The sequence below is a fragment of the Myotis daubentonii genome, chromosome 4, assembly GCF_963259705.1.
Source record: "Myotis daubentonii chromosome 4, mMyoDau2.1, whole genome shotgun sequence".
NCBI lineage: Eukaryota > Metazoa > Chordata > Mammalia > Chiroptera > Vespertilionidae > Myotis > Myotis daubentonii.
The window spans coordinates 3,706,156-3,730,605 of NC_081843.1; the positions used below are offsets into that span (position 1 = coordinate 3,706,156).

Sequence of the window (24,450 nt, forward strand, 5' to 3'; positions counted from 1 at the left end):
CAGCCCCTGCCCACTTCCTGCCAGAGCTGCCACCACCTAATGGCCATCGCACTGTTGTCTATTAAAACGGCGCTAACAGTGAGTCCCTGTTTTCAGAAAAAACACTATGAGAAAATCCTACAATCAAGCCGCAGCACCACTGGCTCTTCAGGTCATCTTTGAAAATGTGAAGGGAGCTTTGGACCCTAAAAGAAACAGCACACACATACTCACTCGCAAACTCACGCTCAAGTGTTGTACCCATGACTGGGGACCATGACCTGACCGCCGCTTTCAGAAGGGCATCAGGGCTTCACCTGCACGGCCGCCCCATCCTCCCCCCATACCCCCGCCCACAGCTCCAGCCGTGGGCGCCTCCGGGGAGAGCAGACCCGGCTTTGAATACAGAATGCCCAGCACACACCTGAAAGCAGGGGAAATCGAAGGTCCTGGGGACAAACAACACATGGGCCTCAGTTCCCACGCTGAGACGCATTCCCTGTCCAGCCCACCTAACGTGCACGCCCTCTGACCCAGCACAGCTCCACGCTCTGGCTCTGGATGGAAAACCTCGCTGACTCATTTACTGCCAGCTCCCCCTATGGGAAGGGGAGCACCACAGGAGCGGGGGTTTTGTCAGGCCGTTCCTGACCCTGAGCCCTCAGCTATGGCTCAATAATAGCTGGAAAATAGCTTCTGAATGATAATGAGCCCTCTGTAGAAGGCTCTGGTCCGTGTACTTCAATGTGTTCACACATGGCTGGATGAATGAGGCCGCCACACTGAGCGCTGCTCCTGGCACAGCTATTCAGTGCAGCCGGCCCTTGAACAACACGGGTTTGCACTGAGTGGGTCCACTTATCCGGATTTTCCCCAATAAATCGGTACTGTACTATAAATATGTTTTCTCTTTCTTAGGGTTTTAACAACACACCAATTCTGATTACATGGTGACGTTACCAAATACTCAACAGTAAAGAGAGTGGAGCTGTAAGGATTCTTCCTTTCCCCTCTCAAGAACCGGTTCCTAAAATCCAGTTTCTCCTGGGCCGTCTGCTACTAGCACTGCACACCTCATCCGTCCTCAGACGTGACACCAGAACGGCTTCTCAGCCAGCAGTGCGCACTCCTCCCACTCAAGTGCATTTTCACCTCAAACACAGCAAAAGCCAAAATTTGAGGTTAGAAAAGGAGATGTTTACCCTGACACACCTCCTTTTGAGCTGCACTCCAATCCCCGGGAAAAATTCACATTAATAATAGCCATCACATCCTGGAGGGTGGCTCAGGTGTTTGGAGGGTCCCCCATACACCAAAAGGTTGTGGGTTCCATTCCCAGTCAGGGGAAGTATGGGAGGCAACTGATTGATGTTTCTCTCTCCTCTCCCCTCCCCCTCCCCTCCCCTCCCCTCCTCCTCCCCTCCCCTCCCCTCCCCTCTCCTCTCCCTGTCTCCCTCCCTCCCTCCCTCTCTAAAAATAAAAACACACATCCTGGGATTAAAGCATGACCACTACTTGCCACCACTGCCCCCTTTAGCGAGGGAAAGCTGAGGGGCGTGAGCCTCGGCATGTGGCATTCCAAGCTGCTCCACGGGTTTGCCAGCGGATGAGCTCCAGGGACCTTGTGCTGGTCTGAACTGCATCTTCTCACCTCAACTAGCAAGGGCATCTCACTCCAGGTGTCTGCAGAAGCCAGCAGCGCTCCTGAGCAAGGCACCCCCGCCCCCCCCCCCCCCCCCCCCCGCACAAGGGGCTCCCAGCAGCGCTCTCCTCGAGGCCTCTTACTCCGTCACATCGACTCCGTGTGCTTGACGACAGAGGCTGTCCGCTCAGGGCTGACGCAGGCACCTGGTCCACGGGGATGAGCCGTGTGGCCCATCGCAGTCCTCCATTTCCAGGACCACATCTCAGCGGACAGCAAGAAAAGGCCAAGGACTAAAGTTCTAATCAGGACCATCAAAACCAGATGCAGCTGCTGAAAAGCAAAGGGCAGACTGCTCTTGCTGTCGGGGCTCACCATTCTGCTGAACCATGTGAAACTCCCAGCTCCAGCTCTCCCACACCCTGCCCAGTGATGATATTTGGGGTAGCAACACCAGTGGCTCTTCTAAGAGAATCTAATAATAGACAAACATGGTAATTAACCGTAACTTCGCTACCCTTCCCATTGGCTAATCAGGGCAATACGCAAATTAACTGCCAACTAAGATGGCAGTTAACTGCCAACAAAGATGGCGGTTAATTTGCATACTCGCATGATGGGAGGTGAAAGGGGAAGGATGGAAGACAGTGATCAGAAACCCAGGCGCAGGCAAGAGCCAGGGAGCAGGGCAAAGGTCGGCCCTGGAGGCCACCTTTGCCCTGCCACCAGCGGGTGATCGGAGAAGCCTGGGGGGTGAGGCAGGGAAGCAGACACAGACAGCAAAGGAGACTGCAGAAGCCAGATGCAGGGGCAGGGAAGCAGCCGCCCCCATCGTCCCGGCCCTGGCTTCCCTGCCCCGCACCCAGCTTCTGCGATCGGTGACCACAGAATCCTGGCGTAGGGGCGATCACAGAAGCCAGGTGCGTGGGAAGGGAAGCAATCTCCGGCAGCGCCCAAGCCACGGCTTCCCTGCCCCGCACCTGGCTTCTGCGATCGATCGGTGACTGCAGAAGCCGGGTGTGGGGGCGATCGCAGAAGCTGGGTGTGGGTCAGGGAAGCGTCCGCCGCCAGCGTCCCGGGCCACGGCTTCCCTGCCCCGCACCCGGCTTCTGCCATTGGTGACCGCAGAAGCCAGGTGCAGGGGCTATTGCAGAAGCCAGGTGCAGGGGCGATCACAGAAGTCAGGTGCATGGGCAGGGAAGTAGCCTCCGCCAGCGCCCCAGCTGTGGCTTCCCAGCCCCGCACCCGGCTTCTGAGATGGGTGACGCCTATGTTTGCATGACACATAACTGACTGCCCTCCCTGGAAGCACAGAAGAAGAAGAAGCCCCCAGAAGAAGAAGCCGCCCACCTTTGGTCCAGGCGCCAGTGTCTGGGGCTGGCTGCAGCCCAGGAGACGGACAAGCTACTGGCCAGAGGTCCCAGGCTGCAGCCCAGGAGACGGACAAGCTACTGGCCAGAGGTCCCAGGCTGCAGCCCAGGAGACGGACAAGCTACTGGCCAGAGGTCCCAGGCTGCAGCCCAGGAGACGGACAAGCTACCGGCCAGAGGTCCCAGGCTGCAGCCACCCATAGAAGCTGCCAGCCCTGTGGTCCAGGGCGCCAGCACCTGTGGCCAGGGAAACAGGTTCCCTCTTCTCCCACTGCAGTCATTACTTCAATATTCCCCTTCTGAATTTCTCTCCTGTGCTGCAACCCAACTCTACTTTTCATCAGGATACGGAACAGAGAGAGCAGTGTTAAAAGCTGACATTTTTAAGCCAGTCAGGTTGGTACTTAAACATATAAATGGAAAACTAGAGTCCTTAAGGTAACAAAGGCTACAAAGGACAGGGACAGCGCATGGCCTATTATATCCAGCAATCCATATGGGGACTGAAAACTTTGCAATGATGACAATTACTGAAGATATGAATCAACTAAAACAGTTGACAGGGACAATTCTTCCATCTTTGAAAATATCTACATCAAATCTGTTTAAATAGATTTTCATCTGCATAATATAACACATTCTGACAAGACCACCACCACCACCAATGTGGTCAGTGTTGTGCTGTAAAATGTTTAATAACTGAGGGACCCCCTGAGGGCACAAATTTTGTGCACCGGACTACTAGTCTATATAATAAAAGCCTAAGCGACCATTACGGCGGAATGACCAGAACGACTGGTCAGTATGATGCACACAGACGCTCAACGCAGGAGCTGCCCCCCGTGGTGGTCAGTGCGCTCCCACAGGGTGAGTGCCGCTCAGCGGCAGTGGCGAGATCCCCTCCCACCTCCGTGGCAGCACTAAGGCGCAGTAAGCCGAGCGGTAAGGAGCAGTGAGCAGGCGGGCGGTTAGCGGTTAGTAGCGAGGGGTCCCAAATTGCGAGGGGATGCAGGCTGGGCTGAGGGACCCGCCCCCTGCATGAATTCCATGCATCGGGCCTCTAGTGATTTATAAAAACAGAACTTCAAATTTTAGGCCTAAAAGAAAAAAGAAAAACAGCCAGAATTAGAAGTTAGTTTTAACACAATATGTTGAAAATTGCAGTCTAAGCACTGGCAGCTGGGGACAGGCGCCCTATTGCCACATGACTTCTCAGGGAGCCCTAAAACATAGTCCAGGCTTGCTGACAGTGGACGGCCACCAGCCTTAGTCGAGGGGCTGCTGGTGCTGAGGGACACCGGCATGGCGTCCCCCTGCCTTGCTGTAGCGGCAGCAGGCCTCACACACTGACAAGGCAGAAACAGTAACTTGCCTCTTTCGAGACTAGTCAAAGAGTAAACGTTTGAAACCATAAATATGACTCAATTTTCAGAAGTTAAGTCAGTTTAACGGGAAAAACCCTCTAAACTAAGAATAAATCACCGACTGAAACATCTCTGGTTCTGACACCCATTCCTGATTAAAGCGAAGGCGCATGCAGCACTGAGTGGCTGGCTGCTACCCTCTCAGTTTGAGAAACACTCTGGTGCACCTAGGTAAGAACAAAAATTAATCTCCAGGCCTAAAGGATACCGTCATGATAATAACATAATAAAGACCTCCCCAAAGGGCTCCTGGGTACCGTCAATCATATAACAAGTCCACTTCCGCCAGATGAACCCCTGCCCAGGCCAGGTACCACTCAGTGTCAGCAGGAGGCCCTCCCCCGCTCCAGCCAAGCCAGCCTCTCAGGCAGCTGACAGCAGCTCCCACAGCAAGAGAAGTATGCCTCACAATCTTGCTTCTCCCAGGCCAAAACATTTTATAAATCCAGGAAAGGAAAATATTTCATTTATAAGTTCTTTTGACTGAATTTTAAAGAATTGTTTCAGACTATGTAGACCAAGCATGTCAAACTCGCGGCCCACAATGAATATTTTTGCGGCCAAGCCAATATAACGGTATGTAAGAAACATTTTAATAAAAATTTTGTAATTTGCCCTATGGCTCAGTGGATAGAGCGTCGGCCTGCAGACTGAAAGGTCCCAGGTTCAGTTCCGGTCAGGAGCATGTACCTTGGTTGCGGGCACATCTCCAGTAGGGGGTGTGCAGGAGGCAGCTGATTGATGTTTCTCTCTCATCGATGTTTCTAACTCTCTATTCCTCTCCCTTCCTCTCTGTAGAAAATCAATAAAATATAAAAGAAAAATTCGTAACTTAATTTTTAGAATATCCTGTTATACATAATTATTAATAACAAACTACAATGATTGCTAATGACTGATTACTACAATCATGTTGCATTCATTTTCCTTACGCGCCTTACATGCAGGCGCACCATTTCTCTCCACTAATACTAGCAGTGAATATTATAGCAGCCGACTGCCACGTCATTAGTCTTGGACTGACTTGTTTGGTGTGCGCAACAGGAAATATTTAGCTTTTGGAGCACAAGAATAATAGGTTTATTCGTGTTACGCTTATTAGTTTGTGCAGTTATTCAGTGTCTGGTAAGTTAATGTTCAAGAGAAAATATTAAATTTTTATTAAAATGATCTATTATATTATGTTAATGATGACTCATTTATTTCAGCCCTTTGTATTCAGTATGTCTCTAACAAAATAAACTTACGTTTCTATGAAAATGGAAGCTTTTGTTTTTTTGCGGCCACATACACTTAAACCTTGTTTATTTGGCCCGTGGTAAGTCTGACATGCTTGCTGTAGACAATTTGTTTCTATTATGCATTCAAGGCTTGAATACACCTTTACTCCTACAGAACATAAACATTCGTGGTTCCCAAGCAGACAGTCCAAAATAACAGTACATAGAAGAGAAAGGATGTCCTGTTTCAGTGACAGTATCTCAGGTTACCAGTCTCAAGCAGACAGGGATAACGTGCAGGTAACATGAAAAGGGCTAAGTGACACCCAACAAACACTTCTGAAAGTATCAAATGAAAAATACATACCTACTGTGTACCGCGTGCACCGCACAGACCTACCTGCAAGTGCAGTACCAGCCCCTTTCACACGGTCATATTCACAAACACTCACATGAAGTTTACTATGGTCCAGCCTTTGTTTACAAAACACTTTACATATATCAACTAATCCCACAGTCCAACAACAATACCCTCTGAGATTGGTATTATCATCACCATCTATATATATATAAAGAGCCAGGGGCCGTCACATCCAAAACAACTGAACTGATGACTGAACAGGCTGCGTGGGGTGACCAGACTGGCGGCGGGGGGGGGGGGGGGGTGGTCAGTGAGGGGCGACCACGCTGGCGGGGGGAGCAGTTAGGGGCAACCAGGCCTGCAGGGGGGGCAGTTGGGGGCTACCAGGTTGACGGGCAGCGGGAGGGGGTAGTTGGGGGCAACCAGACCAGCATGGGGGGCAGTTAGGGGTGATCAGGTTGGTAGGCAGAGGCAGTTAGGGGCGATCAGGCAGGCAGGCAGGTGAGCAGTTAGGATATGATACTTATCATTTCAGGCCCAACCGTAGATTTGGCACATGACAGCCCAGCCATCTCTCCCTGCCACAGTGACCAAGACAGGACATGAGTGGACCAGCAGCCCAGGTCTCTGTGTGACTGTATAAAGGCACCCTTCAGCCTCCTGACCCGCGTGGAACGTGAAGCAATAAACTTTTACAGATCAAGGCACACTCTGTAAATTCTAATCCTCGGGAATGCTACAGTTCAGGCCTGGCCATCTTTACTGCGGTGCCCTCACACATAGTTTAATGTGCTGCTTCCTCCCACCTCCCTGCCATTGGACTAACCACACACACACAGCCCCAGGGAGCAAGCCATTATTTAACAGTTCCCCTTCACCTACAAAATAAAATGCTAACTCAACGAAGCACACAAGGCCCTTCTGAATTTGGCCTCAACTGCTGTCATTCTCCCCTCTCACCCCACATCCTCAGCACCCTGTCACCCGGCCATGCCCAAGAGGCCGGACCCTCGTGCACCGCAGCTTTCACACGCTGTTCCCGCACTCTGCCTGGAAGGCCTCTCACTCCAGCGCTGGTCTTTCAGGCCCAGCTCAGGTCTGACCTCCCACAGGGCTCCTCTCTCTGCCCGCACACCTCATTGATGGCACTGACACTAGTTAGTACTGACTTTACATTTTCTAATTGTTCTTATGTCTATAATTGTTAGGTTGGTTTTCCTACCACACCATAAAGGTCCTTAAAAACAAGGTCCACGATAGGCGCTCAAATTTATTAGAATGAATATTTGGCAACATATGAACACATGTCTTTTTCCTAAAACGCAGTGTCTCCAATCCAGACTATATATACTTCACTTTGAATTCAATAGTGGCTCAAATTTGGAGGCCAAATTTTTCTAGCTTACCAGACTGGTTTTGCGTTTCAGAAGCATCTATGAATGATCCATATTCCGTCTGGGAAAGCTGGCTCCCTGCTCACATATGTCTAACTTGAGAACTACAATAGTCTGGTTCTTTCTAGAAAACATCTTGTATCTGTAGTGAAAGCTGTTAAAAGTGTGTTGTGAGAAGCTGTGTTCTGTTAATCTGCTATTGTAATCAAAAGCTCCTTTGCTTAAGCGCTGTTGGCTGTCAGAAGTGCCACCTCCAGGAGGGAGGCCTCAGAGCTTGGTGTTGAAAGAGTCAATTGAAGAATTGTATGCGAGCAGGGAAGCTAGAAACCAGAGAGGAGCAGCGGAAGCCAGTCTCCGAGGAAGGAGACACTGTTCCCCTCCAAGTGGGCCGAAGCAACGGGACAGCTTTCTACCTGGCGCGGAGCTTTGTATTCTCTCTTTCTGCCAGGCCAAGCGATGGCTGTGAGCTGAAAACTTAGAAAGCATTTGCTTGAATAAATGAAGCAATTCCGGTTCTTTGCCTGAAGAGGTTTAAAGAAAGAGTTAAAGTCTTCAGTTACATATGTATATTTTTTTACTTGAAGTTACCATGAAAGTTCCAGTTTCTAACAAGCTGAAAGGGCTTTAGTTTAGAAATGAAAAGACTCCCAATGAACTGAAAGGTGAGCCTTTCACAGGTGACCAGTGGTGTTGGGAACAGCACGGATGGCTTGAGGTTTCAGACTTCACCATGATGTCCGCACATCTCTCATTCTAACTAAATTACACTTAATCTTCTCAAATGTGTGGTCTTGAATGCTTGTACTTCAATGGAGATGATCCTGCCCTGGAAATAATTATTTGTGTGACTGGGAAAGAATATTCTGTCATGTGGCTCTCATCCTCAAAAGTCCAACTACTCAGCTGCCCATAGGAGATCGTAACCAAGACTCATTGATCCAATGGCAATTTCCCAAGAAGAGAATGAAATAAACAACTTCACTCTGCTTTGCAAATCCTAATCTATAGACCAAGGGCAAATGTCACACCCCTGCCCATCCCCTTCTAGAATTTCTCCAGACTTACCAGCAATTATGTAGAACTAGAGGCCTGGTGCACGACATTCGTGCACTGGGCAAGTGTGTGTGTGTGTGTGTGTGTGTGTCCCTGGGTTCCCCTCAGCCCTGCCTGCACCCTTAAGCGGTCCGGGAGCCCTCAGGAGATGTCCAACTGCCGGCTTAGGGGAGTGGGCCTAAGCGGGAGAGGCTCCCGCCACTGCCACTGCACTCGCCAGCCATCAGCCTGGCTTATGGCTGAGCGGCACTCCCCCTGTGGGAGTGCACAGACCACCAGGGGGCAGGTCCTGCATTGAGTGTCTGCCCCTGGTGGCCAGTGCACGTCATAGTGACTGATGGTTCCTCTGTTTGGTCAATTTGCATATTAGCATTTTATTATATAGGATAATAAAAGCATAATATGCTAATTAGACCAACATCCTTCCAGATGAAGCAGGGGCTGTGAGGAAGGCCCGGTCCGGGGTGCTGGAGGGAAGCCCAGGTCCTGGATGCCAGAAGGCAGCTGATACCAGCAGCTGGGGGAAGGAAGGCCTACTCTTGCATGAATTTTGTGCATCGGGCCTCTAGTCTATCAATAATGACTAATGCCTGCACCAAGGGGAATGGACTGTTTCAGAAACCTGTGAACGGAGGTCTTGTGGGTCTGTGTGAAGAATGAATGTCATGAAGTCGATTTCAGTGAGAAAAGAGATTTTTAATCCTGCAAGTACAGCCCCAAGTAAAGACTTTCTCCCTTTCCGAATGCATCGATACAGGTCAGGAGATAAGACAGCATGAAGGAAAAACCAAAGTTCCAGCTTGAGTGCTTGTGGCTTGTAACAGGTTCCACTCAGGTGGGGAAACTGAGTTTCTCATTATAAAATCAAGTGGAAACTTTGTGTTAAAGTAACGAAGGAGGAGAAAAATCTTGGGCTACACCCCTGTCACCACTTTGCTCTGTTTTAACCTACTTTTGACTAGATAGCACGTGATGTAGAAAGATAGCAACCTCGGAAACATCTTTATAGCAATCTTTTAAAACATTAATTTATCACAAGGAGCTATACCAGATGCATAGCCCTTTATGCCAAGGTAATTATAGAATAAAATCACTTGCAGAACACAGGCCAACCACCAAATGTAGATAATGGAATATTACAGTGTTAAGATACACGCAAAATTCTAGGGAACAAAGTCAAGAACCTGTAGACTATCTTAGCTAGTACACAACTGAGATTTCAGTTTTATTCTGGGATTTTACTTAAAAAGAAAGCACCTCCCACAGAAGTTTGTTTCATTTCTACAATTGCTCGTTTTACTTCTCAAGACCCCCACTATGTTGACTTTCAAGTGATATGACAGAAAGTGAAATGAAATTTGAAACAAAGCTTGCCTTGATGTTTAACTTCACTGTAGGGCTCACAGCACACTGTACCCTTAAAGCAGTTACCAGCAGGAAGTAATGTACAGGTCACTAAAATGGGGCAGAGTCTCGGCCTTCCAGAACCTAGAATACATGGAGCATTCAAGGGAGGGGGTGGCTTTGTGTCCCACTCAACAGAACAAGTCAGAACCCTAACTCCTGCCACGGGCATTCCAACCCCAAAGTCTGGAAGGAACTAAAGAGCAGTCCAGGTTGCGGGGAAATTCTAATGGTGAGAGAGAAAGCAGTATTATTCATTTTTCATTATTTAAAAAAAGCTACCACTACTAACATCTATATTTTTAAACACTACATGCTCTACTTATGGGTATTTTCACCATGAACCCACACACAGAAACGCATGTGTTTACTTGAGTTAGTCAGTCGGGTCCTTAAATCCACTCAGCAAATCCAACTGCTCTACACTGTGCCCATCCCCACAAGACTTCATAAAGTGAGGATAATCACAGTAAATAGTTTTTAGGGTTCAATAAGATAATGCATTTGAAGGATATGGCATTGTGCATGAGAATTCCTGAGTCTCAAACCTTAGAAACGACCTCACCATTCCTACATAACTTCTATGATCTTACATATTTGTTTAACACCCAACTACTGTTCACTGAATACTTTTCTTAAAAACAGAAAAGTCATATCCACTGTGTTATCATCCTAAGCAACACTATCCTTGGAAGTCATGGAAGCATGCCTGTTATGTTTTCCTTAATCTGCATACAAATACAAAACTAGTAAACGAAGTGTCCACTACACATCACCTCGCGCACCATCAGCACACATACACAAATGGAGCCACAGCCACACTGTGGGAAAGGGATTTAGTCCCAGGTGCTCTTTATAAAATTAAATGTATTGGGGTGACACTGGCTAATAAAATTATATAGGTTCCAGGTGTACAATAACACATCATCCGTACATTGTATTGTGTGTTCACCACCCTAAGCCAAGTCTCCTCCATCACTATTTATCATCCCCCTTTACCTTATCCTACTCCTCTTATTCCCCTTTTTCTCTGGTAATCACCATACCATTGCCTATGAGCGTTTTTTTGCTTAATCCTTTCACCTCTTTATCCAGCCCCCTTCTCCTCTCTTCTCTGAAAGCTGTCAGCATGTTCTTTGTATCTATGAATCTATTTCTATTTTGTTGGTTCATTAGATTCCACATATGAGTGAGATCATATGATATTTGTCTTTCTCTGACTGGCTTATTTCACCTAGCATAATACTCTCCAGGTCACTCCATGATGTTGCAAATGGTAAGACTTCCTTCTTTTTTTTACAGCCAAGTCGTATTCCATTGTGTAAATGTACCATTGCCATTTTATTTGCTTATCTACTTACTAGAGGTCCAGTGCACAAAATTCACGCACAGAGGGGTGGGGGGCCCTCAGCCCAGCCTGCACCCTCTCGCAATCCGGGACTGCTGGCTCCTAACCGCTCACCTGCCTGCCTGCCTGCCTGATCGCCCCTAACCACTCTGCATGCATGTCTGATGACCCCTAACCACTTGCCTGCCTGCTTGATTGCCCCTAACTGCCTCTGCCTGCCTGCCTGATCACCCCTAACTGCCTCTGCTTCAGCCCCTGCCACAGTGGCCTTGTCCAGAAGGATGTCTGGAATGACGTCTGGAAGGTCATTTGGCTGTCTGGTCTAATTAGCATATTACGCTTTTATTATTATAGAGGCCCAGCATGCGAAATCACGTGAGACCCGAGTTCCTGCTAGTGCACTAGCAGGAATTTGCACCTCCTGGTGACAGGTCATTTGGTCATTACAGCGTTATGGCCACTGACCTTTTATAATATACATAGGTACTTGGGCTGCTTCCAAATCTTGGCTACTGTAAATGAACATAGGGGGTGCATATACCCTTTTGAATTAGTGTTTCAGGTTTCTTCGGATAAATTCCCAGAAGTGGGATCACCGAGTCATAAGGCAGTTCCATTTTTAATTATCTGAAGAAACTCCATACTGCTTTCCATAGTATAGTCTGAAATGCTTTAAGTCACAGTTAGGCAAACAGACTCAAAGAGCCACATAGTAAGTGGTGGTAGAGTCCAGACTAGAATCTAGGACAGTGATGGCAAACCTTTTGAGCTCGGTGTGTCAGCATTTTGAAAAACCCTAACTTAACTCTGGTGCCGTGCCACATATAGAAATTTTTTGATATTTGCAACCATAGTAAAACAAAGACGTATATTTTTTATATTTATTTTATATATTTAAATGCCATTTAACAAAGAAAAATCAACCAAAAAAATGAGTTCGCGTGTCACCTCTGACACGTGCGTCATAGGTTCGCCATCACTGATCTAGGACTCAGTCCTAACATGATGGTCCCACCAGAGTAGCATCTCCAGGTGGGTGAGCTACAGGGAGCTTAGAGACCCAGCCTCCGGAGTTCACAAGTGACCCTCAGCAGCTGGAAAGCCCTTTGCCAGTGAGTCTGAGCTTTTCACTTTCTCTGAGAAACAATGCACACAACATAGTACCTGACAGCCCCTTCTCAAAGAATGGACCAGCTAAAATAAATCTGTTTCCTTCATACTGCCAAAGATAAAACAACTCCTGAATCTGTTTCTCATTTTTAAAAAATATATATTTTTATTGATTTCAGAGAGGAAGGGAGAGGGAGAGAGAGATAGAAACATCAATAATGAGAGAGAATCATTGATTGGCTGCCTCCTGCAAACCCCCAAATGGGGATTGAGCCTGCAACCCAGGCATGTGCCCTTGACCGGAATCGAACCTGGGACCCTTCGGTCCACAGTCCGATGCTCTATCTGCTGAGCCAAACCAGCTAGGACTGTTTCTCATTTTTTAAAAAAAAAATGTATTTTATTGATTTTTTACAGAGAGGAAGGGAGAGGGATAGAGAGTTAGAAACATCGATGAGAGAGAAACATCGATCAGCTGCCTCCTGCACACCTTCCATTGGTGATGTGCTCGCAACTAAGGTACATGCCCTTGACCAGAATCGAACCTGGGACCCTTCAGTCTGCAGGCCAAGGCTCTTTCCACTGAGCCAAACCGGTCAGGGCAGTTTCTCATTTTTTGATTCAGCAGAATCCCAGGCCCTGAGCCCACCCCTGTGGCAGCACCATGAATGCTCTGCAGGTTTAACCCCTAGAATGCCTGGGAGCGCTATCGTGCTCCTCCTGCAGTGCCACTATTAGATGCTAGTAGTTCATTCTTTATTGACAGATGGCACCTAAGTGCAGATTACTTATGATGCCGAATGTTTGTAGTTCTAAAATTGACCACTGGCATTTATCTGCCTAATTTTTTTTTTATATTTTATTGATTTTTTACAGAGAGGAAGGGAGAGGGATAGAGAGTTAGAAACATCAATGAGAGAGAAACATCGATCAGCTGCCTCCTGCCACTCCCCACTGGGTATGTGCCCTCAACCAAGGTACATGCCCTTGACCAGAATCGAACCTGGGATCTTTGAGTCCGTAGGCTGACTCTCTATCCACTGAACCAAACTGGCCAGGGCTGCCTAATTTTTTTGTGTGCATTCAAAGAATATACTAAACATTTTAGATTTTTTATCAAAATCTTATTAAAAGTTAAACAATATCTTCATTCATGTATTCAAAGTCAACATTATTTTATTTTAACATTATATGTTTTGTTCAAATTTTTTTTCTACTAGTATTTTATAATCAGCAAACAATATGTCAAAGATGAAAACAAATTTAGTAAAGATTTCCTTAAGTTTTTGAATATGTAACTTCATATACTTGCGATTCATAATTTTTTTCCTAAACAGCTGTAAAACCAGCAAAAATGCCTTGGCAATTTTAGCATAGTTCCTAGGATATTGGTTGGCACTCAAAGGGTTAAGGAGGCAGGTTTCCACCTCTGGGCTTTAGGCTGGCTTTGGGAGCAGTCTGCAAGTTTCCATTACAATTGTTCCTGTGTTTTCCAGATGCCCAGAGCAGGTTTATTTTCCACACACTATCCACACACTATGCCACACGGCCCCCGGGAAGGGGAGAGAACATTATAAAGTTCCTGGCCCTTTGGGAGATGCCAATCCTGGCGAGTTTAGCTATGCATGCATTTGGCTAATAATAGCTAACTTTATTAAATTTTAATTATGTGCCAGGCACTGTGCCATATCCTGCAAACACACTATCTCAGTGAATCCTAGAAACGATTTACTATGATTATCCTCACTTTACACTGAAAGGAATAGAGGCTTACCTATGCTAAGTGGTAAGTAGGTGGTAGGGTTCAGACTCAAACCCAGACTGACTGCAGTCCGACGCTCTTAAATGATGCCCTACATACACTCGACTCTTCAAAGTCACACTGAAAAGAAGCATATACTCAATTTCTTACTAAGTGAGCTCATTCTTGCATCATGGAGGTCCAGAGAGTGAGTAGCTGTTGGTTGAGCGGTGTTTTGTGCAACTAAAGGTTGCTAGTTCAATTCCCAATCAGGGCACACACCTGGGTTTTGGGTTTGATCTCCAGGAAGGCAGCCAATGGATGCTTCTATCTCATCTCTCTATCTCATCTTCTCTCTCTCTCTCTCTCTCTCTCTCTCTCTCTCTCTCTCTCTCTCATCATGTCCTTGGGTGAGGATTTCTTTTTCATATATAAAAAAAAGATTTATATATATACATATATATATTTGGTCTTTGTCCCCAGTTTCAGTTAAAGCTCCTAAAATCCTTGGACTTTCTTACTCACAGGAGTGCCTTTTGTTATTCATCAGGACCACATGGAGCTGCTGCTAACATGTGACTCAGGGTGGTGGGCCCTTAGTTTCAGAGAGGGGCTGGCCACACCAGAAGGAGCAGGCACAGGATTAAAAGGTAGAAACTTCAGTGCTACCTCCAGACCACAGGGGAGGGAAAGGTGGCTGGAGTTCAATCACCAGTTGCCAATGAATTAATCAACTGTGCCTTCATACAGGAACTCAATGAAGCTGAACAAGGCTAGGCAGCTTTAGGGCCGGTGAACCATCCAGGTGCTGGGAGGGCAGCATGCCCAAAAGTGACCCGGAAGCTGTGTGCCTACAATCCCTACCCTGCCCTGCGCATCTCTCCCATTTGGCTGTTCCTGAGTTGTATACTTGAGAATGAAGCTGTAATCCTGCATATCATGCTATCCTGAGTTGTAACACATGTTCTGGCAAATTATGGCCACACCCCCTGGGGTGGGGGCGGGGGTCATGGGAACCTTGCAGGCAGTAGTGCAGGTAGCTTGGGGCTCCCCAATCCTGGCTTGTCTCTGAAGTGGGGCAACCCTGTGAGACTGAGTCATTAACTTGTGGTGTCGGCACTAACTCTAGGCAGTTCATGTCAGAACTGAACTGAACTGAATTACTGGACACTCAGCTGCGTCAGAGAATTGTTGGAATGACATAGTTAATAACCTCAAAGAAAGAGGTCCACATTAAAGCCAACTTAACCAATGCCTTAGAAGTCACTTCCCTGCTTGGTTTAATCGTTAGGTTTACCACTCTCACTGATTCAGAGCCCTGCGTGCCAGTTTCGGCACTTGCAGATCTTTGGCCTGATGGACATATCCACAGTACCTGTTAAAATAATGTTTCTTTTAAAAGAAGACCAAAGAACTAATTTCACCTGCTAAAGAGAACATGGAATGTTGTAGAAGGGTGAAGTTAATATGGGTTTTGTTTAGTTGATCATTTTAGCTGTGATTTATTTCACATTTATTATAGCTCTCGTGAGAGAATCGTGTGCCACCTCAACAGTTTACAGGTAGCTGTTCCCTGTGGATAGCAGGCATTATGAGATGACAAGACACAACCTGAGCATGAACTGAGGCAAATATGAACGGACTGACTCAAACCTGAATGGACCAGGGATATGACTTACCCTCGCTTACTAACTTCTGTCAAAAATCAAGTCAAAGGAGACAGATCTCTAAAGAGTTAGGCCAGTACTCCATAAGCTGTCAACTGGGACTAGCTAGCTGATCTTAGTGACCAATCTGGTTAAAACAGCCTCTGTGTCCTGCAGGCATCCCTCCCCATCAGGAACACAAACTCCAGGCCCAGAAGAGCAGCTGCGGTCAGAGGTCAGGGCTCTGATTACCCAGCACCACAGGCCCGCAGCTCCCTCCTCAAAAGGTATTCGTGAGCGGGCACCTTCTGGGCCTACTCCTTCCCCAGCACTCTCTCCGCAGCAGGGCCACTGTGAGCACTCTCCATCCACCTCCCACGGGGCCCTACTCCAGTCCACAACACCTCCCCCTCCCCACAGAGCGCCCTACTCACAGCCTCGAGAAAGGTCTTCAGACTCTTCTCGTTCAGTGTTAGGAAACCCACAGCAAAATTCTCCTTACCATAGGCATCAGTTACAACCAACTGTTTCAAGTAAATGACTAGACAAGTGACTAGTTATTTCAAAGAAAAACTGATTAGGAGAAAAAAGAACCATGGAAATATTCTTTAAAATAGACAAAGAATAGTCACTCTTGCATTCCACTCATCTAGAAAAAGAAAGTGTCCCAGCTGGGAAATGCCTCCACTGAGGATCCGGGCTCCTAGCATGTCCCGATCCTGCGACTCGGACCCACGCTACGTGAGTCCCAGCACCCTCCCGGCAGTGGCATTCCCAGCCTTCCCCTCCTGTCTACAGAGCAGCCACTAGGCAGTCCTTAAGTAGAGACAAAGCAAGTATTCAACGGAAAATAAATTTGCTTCAGATTTTAAAAAAGGAGGTGGCCATTGGAGTTATTTCCACAGGGTTTCCCTGCTCAGATTCCAGGGAAGGTCACTGGAAGAGGAAGTATTCAACTTGGCATTTTGCAAAGGTATTCTGCACAGCAAGCCCTGCCAGGATAGCTGCAGAAGTTGGACTGATAAAGACTCAACTCCTATTTGAAGTCCCCTGTCCCTTTCAGCCAGGGCCTGCCGAGGAAGGCCAGCTGCTGGCCAGTCTCACCACCCTGACAGCCACACGTGGCACAGGCTGGAGGCGGCGCAGGAAGTCTTCTCCAAAAGAACAGTAGTTTGTGACAAAACGTTAGCGTGAAGAGCCACGATGACAGGCCAACCCCCGGGGTTCAATCAAACTCACACCGAGTGCCGGCAGCGATGCGGGCGAGGCAGCGTAATGAGAACCCGTGACGCAGGGCCCGATTCTAGTCCCGTGGCTGCCAGTTTCTTGCTGCGCAACTTTAAAAGCCAGTTTACTAACCTTTCTAGATTTCCATTTCCCTGTTAAATCAATGCTTTCAACCTGTTTTTAGTCTCAAAATACTGACATCTTAAGGAAAAAACCAATATAACAGAATATAAAGTAACTTTCACAGAGTAAAGCAAAATGTGATGAAATGGAAGGAAGACATCAAGCCTCCTTTCCTTACATACTCTAGCAATGACCTCTGAGAGAGGTCCCCATAGCCCAGTTTGAAAAAATAACACACTGGATATATTCTAAGATTCTTGGAGGGTCTTTTTCTGCTTCTTCCTAAACTGGAAGGAGAGGCGTTAACTGCATTCAGTTTTGTTCAGAATCAAAATTATGGGTCACACACCAACCCACTTTAGGCGAACACTGCAGAGTCTAAACCAGCCGTGGGCAAACTACGGCCCACGGGCCGGATCCGGCCTGTTTGAAATGAATAAAACTAAAAAAAAAAAAAAAGACCGTACCCTTTTATGTAATGATGTTTACTTTGAATTTATATTAGTTCACACAAACACTCCATCCATGCTTTTGTTCCAGCCCTCCGGTCCAGTTTAAGAACCCATTGTGGCCCTCGAGTCAAAAAGTTTGCCCACCCCTGGTCTAAACCCTTCACCAACCAACAAGAGCTAAAAGCTATACCTACAGGTTGCTGTCTTGAGAGAATGGAAGCAATCTGCTAATCAGATAAGGAGGCAAGTCTTTCTGACAGTCTCCTAGACTGAGGAAAGATTGGGGCAGTGGCTACAAAAAAGTGCTAAACATCTTCAAAAATGAGAAGTCCTACCCTGTGCAGTGCTGCTATAAGATCCTTGTCAGTTGTCGTCACATCTGGTGGCGATCTACAGGCCTCAGTGACAGAATGATTTCCAGTCTCCAGGTCCTGGGGCTGAGCCCTCCAGCCGAGCAGGGCAGAACAGGAAATGGAAGAGGCTTCCCCACACTGCAACCCAGGCTTCCATGCTGCAACCCAGCCCCAACCCAACAATCCAGTCCAGTTCACAGGACACCCAGAGCAGGCCCAGCCCTCAGGGCATCAGGGGATCATCAGCTCCCAGCCTGCCACCGCCCTGGCAGTCAGGTGCCCTGGCAGTCAGGTGCGTGGGGTGCTGGCCACAGGTGGCTTGTTTTGCCACAACAAAAGCAAATCATCACTCAAGACTGACTTACTGAGCTTACCTATTCTGATGTATGGGATCGCAGTAAGGTCTCGTTTGCAACATTTTAAAGATGATTTGGCACTTTGCCCCTCCCATTTTCTACTTTCAACATCACAACTTCCAAGAATTAGAGTTTGAGCCACTTCCTACTTTTTCTCTTGTTATTTCATTAAATTAATGTTAAATTCTACTTTTTAGTCATTTGTTAGTTAAATGGTCGGTGTGGTGGTAATCTCCTTGTTCCCCAAAAGAAATAAGACCCTCCATTACCTAGAAAAACAGACACAGAACTAGTGAAACTTGATTTGAATTCAAAGGCACTAACTCAATTAAAATCCAGTTCTACTGTGCAGCAGCTTCAGGACATGCAGGAAGAACTGACCAGGTTCACTGGTATCAACATCTGTAAACAGACACAAAAGGCCAGTGTAAGTTAAGAGCTGGGGACAGGGGGGTTAACGTGTAATTACCATGGTTTCCATCTGAGTTACCCCTCCCCCCTCACACCAACTGGAGGCAGCCAGTGTGCAATGAGCTGTCCACACCGTGGCACAGCTACCACAATAGCAGCAGAGCCCGAGGAACTTCGACCTCCAATGCCACGCAAATACCCACACTCCAAGTGGCATCTGCTGGCCTGCCTTTCAGCAGTTTGTCCAAAAGCCCCCAAAGTTTAAGAAACAAATTCACTGGTAACCTCGATTAGCCAGCCTGGCTCCTAGGTTCGAAGTTCCTTTAGATTTGTGGAGTCTTTCTCAAAGCATAGTTAGTGGCCAGTGTAGGAAGCAATGGAGTCTCCAGCATTCAAGTCCCTTCCTACCCATCCTCCCCTTCAGAAATTAGAAAAGAGCCACCAGTCTCCAAACTGGCGATGACACCTCGCCTGCAGGATACCTTCACACTTGGGTGATAATAAACCATTGCAATGAAGATGAACAGAGGACAGTCTAATCATCTAGTGGCTAGACCAGCGGTTCTCAACCTGTGGGTCGCGACCCCTTTGGGGGTTGAACGACCCTTTCACAGGGGTCGCCTAAGGCCATCGAAAACACATATATAATTACATCTTGTTTTTGTGATTAATCACTATGCTTTAATTATGTTCAATTTGTAACAATGAAATTGGGGGTCACCACACCATGAGGAACTGTATTAAAGGGTTGCGGCATCAGGAAGGTTGAGAACCACTGGGCTAGAGCATTTGTAGTCCAGCATTAGGACACAAAGTCCAAAATTCTGTAACCCTGGCCAAAGCCAAATTATCTATGTATGAGGATCACAAAGGCATTCTCCCTTCCTCTGAGCTACTCTGTAGGACAGCGGGGGGATCTATTGTTTGCCTCACTCCAGCTGTGCACTCTAGTTGCTTGCTGGCTAACTAAGACTTTCTTTTTGCCTTCAAATTGGAATTTAGTAATTCAGTACTAGGCTCTATTCCAGTGATGGTGAACCTATGACAGAACTCATTTTTCTGGTTGATTTTTCTTTGTTAAATGGCATTTAAATATACAAAATAAATATCAAAAATATAAGTCTTTGTTTTACTATGGTTGCAAATATCAAAAAATTTCTATATGTGACACGGCACCAGAGTTAAGTTAGGGTTTTTCAAAATGCTGACACGCCGAGCTCAAAAGGTTCGCCATCACTGCTCTATTCCATCCCCTTCAGGAACCCCAAGACTGCCCAGGAATCTCTATTCAAGTTCTGACAGTCCACCTACCCATGCTACTAAAGTACTAGAACAGGGATGGGCAACCCCTGGCACATGTGCCAAACATGGCACGCCAGTAACTTTTGCTGGCATGCGAAACCCTCTCTTATAATCTTCCATTTACAATATTTTTCTTAATATCGACTTTTTTATTTTTCAGATAAATTCAGTGTAGGTGCATCTTAGATAAATAAATAATTTTACATAACAAGTTATCTTAAAGACCATAGACATGGATTGACGAGAGAGGGGAAGAGCAATTTCAATAGTGTCGAAAACGAACTATTGAGGACTCGGAATGCCATTCCAGAAATTTTTTTCTGTTTAAGAAACTTTGCAACAGCATTACTCTCCATGTTTTCATCCACATACGCTTGTGAATCTTTGTTCTCAGTGATGAATTTTGTTAAGTCCCGTAATAGGAGTAGCCTGACGGATGAAAGTAGTAGCTTGTGCATATCTCTGAAGGTCACGAAATATAAACCTGATGTAAAATCTCTGTCATCAGTGATGCAGCAGCAAAAGTCCCACTGATAATATCAAACGGAGTCATAAAGTTTTCTGTCGGACTATCAGTGTACATGTATACATTAAAAAATAAATGTAGTTTTCATCATCATATACTGTTTTTGTTGCTCGAATGAATTTTATTATTTCTTCAAGGTTCTTCACATATGTATACCTTAAGAGATATCAAGTAGGCGTAACATGTTCTCAAAAAATTAGGGTTGGCACTCAGAAGAATTCTGAGTCAGAGATTTTGCTGGTTTTGGCACGCACTCACAAAAAGGTTGCCCACCCCTGTACTAGAACCTACAACAGGCGACGAGTCCTCAACTTCTGACTCATTTTCCCTAAACACTGAATGATTTCATTTCTAATACTGACTTTACTACAAACGGATCAAACAACGTGTAAGCCTTTCAACCGCTTGGCTCAAAGAACCAATTCACCCAAAGAACACACCAGTCACTGTTGTGGGCTTCAAAAGAAGAAAATGGCATCTTCTTTATTTTAGGTCACTGCAACATGGCTCAGGAGGGCCACGTCGAAGGGGGCCTTTCAAGTGGACAATCTGGTCAAGGTGAGGCTGGAAATAGCTGACCACTGGAAATGAATGGCCCCAACAAAAGGCAAAAGGCAGTTGCATCCCTCAGTTACATGGCAGTCTGAAGATGCAGACATGGTGGGATGGGCCCACAATGGTCATTTATCTAATATGATGCACTGAGTGAACTTTTAACACCAACCCACATCTCAGCTGAGTGTTATTAGTCACTAGGCAGACTAGACATGAGTGAGTAGAAATATTGTAACATAAAACCCACCTCCTTACAAAAACTTTAAACTAGATCTTGATGGTCATCTTTATAGACCAACGGGGGCATATTATTATCATTTGCCCACCTTTCAACCCTAAATTCATGCACAGGAGCAAAGGAGGATTCATATACTGAAACACATTTGGGGTCCTCGTTACACAATTTTAAATAGTAGCATATCCAAGTCCTGTAAGGAAAAAGGTATGCACTCAATTATAAACACAGAGGTTGAGATTTGCCTGCCAGAAAAGACCCATATGACCACAGCCACCTCCTTTCCCATTCTCAGCTGGGTGACTTTTTAATTTAAATTACAATAGCCCATCAGTAGCTACAAAACAATAAGTGTAAGACTCTAGGAAAGGCCATAGAACGGATCAAAAGGAGCATTCACCTTGTTCTTATCTGCCTACTGTACCTTGTTCTTATCTGCCTACTGTGAGCCCAGCCTCCTCCTCTCCCACCTGGGCTCTTTCTGTTCTCCTCTTAGCTCACTGGGCTCTGGGTAATTGCTGCCCCTTCCCTTCGTTGCCCTACCTTCACACCCTTCTCCACCTCACCTTTCCTTCCCATTTCCCAGAACTTGCCATAGTCACTCCTGCTAGTTCCTGCACTAGCCACCTAATCCCAGAGTCCAGAATGCTCCTGCCCTCTTTGCAGCGCTAACTACTTTTTTAGTTAAAGCTCAACTCAGTGTCACCTCCTCAGAAAGGTGTTCCTTGACGGCCTGCCAATCACTGTCTATCCCATCACTCTCGTTTTCTTTTTTAAAAAAAATATATTTCTTTATTGATTTCAGAGAAGGGAGAGGGGGGAGAGAGAAACATCAATGATGAGAGAATCATTGATCGGCTGCCTCCTGCACGCCCCCTACTGGGGATCGAGCCCGCAACCCAGGCATGTGCCCTTGGCTGGAATCCAACCTGGGACCCTTCAGTACGCAGGCTGATACTCTATCCACTGAGCCAAGCCGGCCAGGGCCCATCACTCTCGTTTTCTTTGGCACTCATCAAAACCTGATTTATATGTTTGTTATTATATGTTCCCACCCGGAACCTGATGTAAGCTTCCTAAGAGTGGACATTATGCTTGTGTTCATCTTTGAATGCCCAGGGCCCAAAACACCAGGTAAGCACTTAGCCATTCACAAATGCTTCTTGAATGAATGATTTTTGGACCTTTTATTCAATGACTCCAGAACAATTAAGGTGAGAGCAGCAGCCATTCTTTTGTTGCATTTCTGTGAAACACCTAAACATAATGTTACTTGTAAAATCAAAGCATTATATTGTTTTATCAGACCCAGATGAGTAGGTTAACAGTTCTCCCAGCAATATGCACACACAGGGCCAGGATTTATGCTCTCTCTTTAACGTAAGGATCCCCAAAATTAGACACTATCTCTCAAAGTTCTTCAGAAAACAGTTCCAGATCCAACAGAGGATTTCCAAAGAAAATATCAACAACGAAATAGGATTCATCACATGTCACTGTGAAATCCCCATCACAGGCTGAAGGAGCACATTTCTTGGTTGTTGTTGTTGTTGTTGTTTTTTTTTTTTAAACTAACTGGACAATAAAGAGACCTTCTTCCCAATCATTCTTTGCTTTCTTCAAATAATTTTTTCACATCTGTTATCGGTTTGTGTTCTTCCTTAAAGCAAAACTAAACAGGTCACATTTTCTCATTTAAAAACACCTATACAAAAAGAATCAGCGAAGTAAGATGGCAATCAGCACAAGCCGAGTGTGTCACTGAAAACCTGTGGGCCAGACACACAAATGGGGGGAGGGGGGGGCGCTACTGTCCCAGCGTAGAAAAAGTAAAATTGGGTTTTCTGTCCTCCGAGATGCATCACGAAGTGTGGGCGGAGAGAAACACAGAAATCCAGAATTAGCCGAACATCAAATCATTTTGGGAAGAGTTGACACCATGCACATTCCTCACCCGGAAAGTATTCAGAGCAGGAGACCTGATTCCTGGGCTATGATGCCATTCAGGAATCCTCGCAAGGGCTCTGGGTTCCAGCATTCACAGGGGAAGGTTCCTCTGACTCGGGGCTCCCGGGCTCCGATTATTTACAAAGCTTGCATTTAATCGAAGATCTGGATGGAGGCTGAACGCCAAATTCAAAAGAGGGGGGCCAAGGTGCCGAGTTCCATAAAGAAACACACACCCGATCACCACCTCACCCCAGAGAATTACAGTGGAGACCAGGGTGCGCGGGGGACGGGAGGATAGTGGTGCGGGGCGGTGGGAAAAGCAACACCTGTGTCACCCCGGCCCGCTTCCCACTCAGGACAGGCAACGCCTCCAGCCCCCCTGCCTCGGCACCGATGGCGATCGCCACGGCCCAGGTGCAGAGGAAGGGCAGGCCTTCGGGTCTGAGCCCCTTAATCCCGGGCTGTTAATGATTACAGAGCGGGATGGGGGTGGGGAGGCCGCGAGGGCGGGCGGAGGGAGCGAAGACCCCCGCCACCTCCCGCCGCGCCGCGCTCACCGGGCGCAGGACCCGAGTCTGCACCTCCCGGCGGCGGGTGGAGGCGGGGGCCGGGCTAAGTTTCCCGAGCCCGGGCTGACCCGCGCGGGCTCCCCTCGCCTCCTTCCAGAGGAACCAGTCCAGACGAGGCGCGGACTTCCACTCCTCCCGTCCACCCCCTCCCGAAGGTACCCAACCCCCGCCCCTTCAGCGCTCCCCCTTTTCCTCGATTCGGCCCCCCCATAACTCACAGTTGCTCCAGAGGTTCCTCCAGTGAAACCCTTTCTGGCAAGGACGGCGGCCCGGCGGGTCCAAAGCACCTACCATCCCCGCTCGCGTTCCCAGACTCCCTGCCCCGCCGCCGCCGCCGCCGCCACCCCAGCCGCCGCCGCCTCTTCCCCCGCGGCCCACCGGCCGCGGCCGCCCCGAAGCCCCGCCCCCCCATCGCCGGCGCATCATCACTTCCGGTAACCCCGCTGCCGCGGCTCCCGGAGGAACAGAGGGGCGGGGGCGGGGAGCGTGCGTCACGACGTACGCACGTAGGCAGCCGTCGCCAAGTGAGTGCACAGGCCTGGCCACGTGGAGGGCGGGCGGCGGGCGTTGGGCTGAACCATTGGGGCTGGAGGGGGGGCGTGCAGCGGGAAGGGGGCAGCGGGAAGGGGGCAGCGGCGGGGGGGTCAGGGGGCGGGGGACAGTGGGCTCCGCTGCGGGAGGGCGGGCGGGCGGAGGGGG

The 24,450-nt window shown here is 47.5% G+C and overlaps 1 protein-coding gene across 4 annotated transcripts in view; it reads right to left on the minus strand.

The window, feature by feature from the left end:
* DCUN1D3 (defective in cullin neddylation 1 domain containing 3) overlaps positions 1–24,152 on the minus strand; it is a 43,209-nt gene extending 19,057 nt beyond the window's left edge. Inside the window, exons 1-2 of one of the 4 annotated variants that reach the window (XM_059692034.1) lie at positions 23,970–24,152; positions 18,528–18,605 (exon numbers count right to left, since the gene is read on the minus strand). The gene's annotated coding sequence lies outside the window, so the exon portion shown is untranslated. Of the gene's footprint in view, positions 1–17,829; positions 18,032–18,472; positions 18,606–23,969 lie in introns of those variants that run through there. The other 3 variants (XM_059692033.1, XM_059692035.1, XM_059692032.1) reach the window with 3 other exon arrangements.
* Positions 24,153–24,450: the final 298 nt, after the last annotated feature.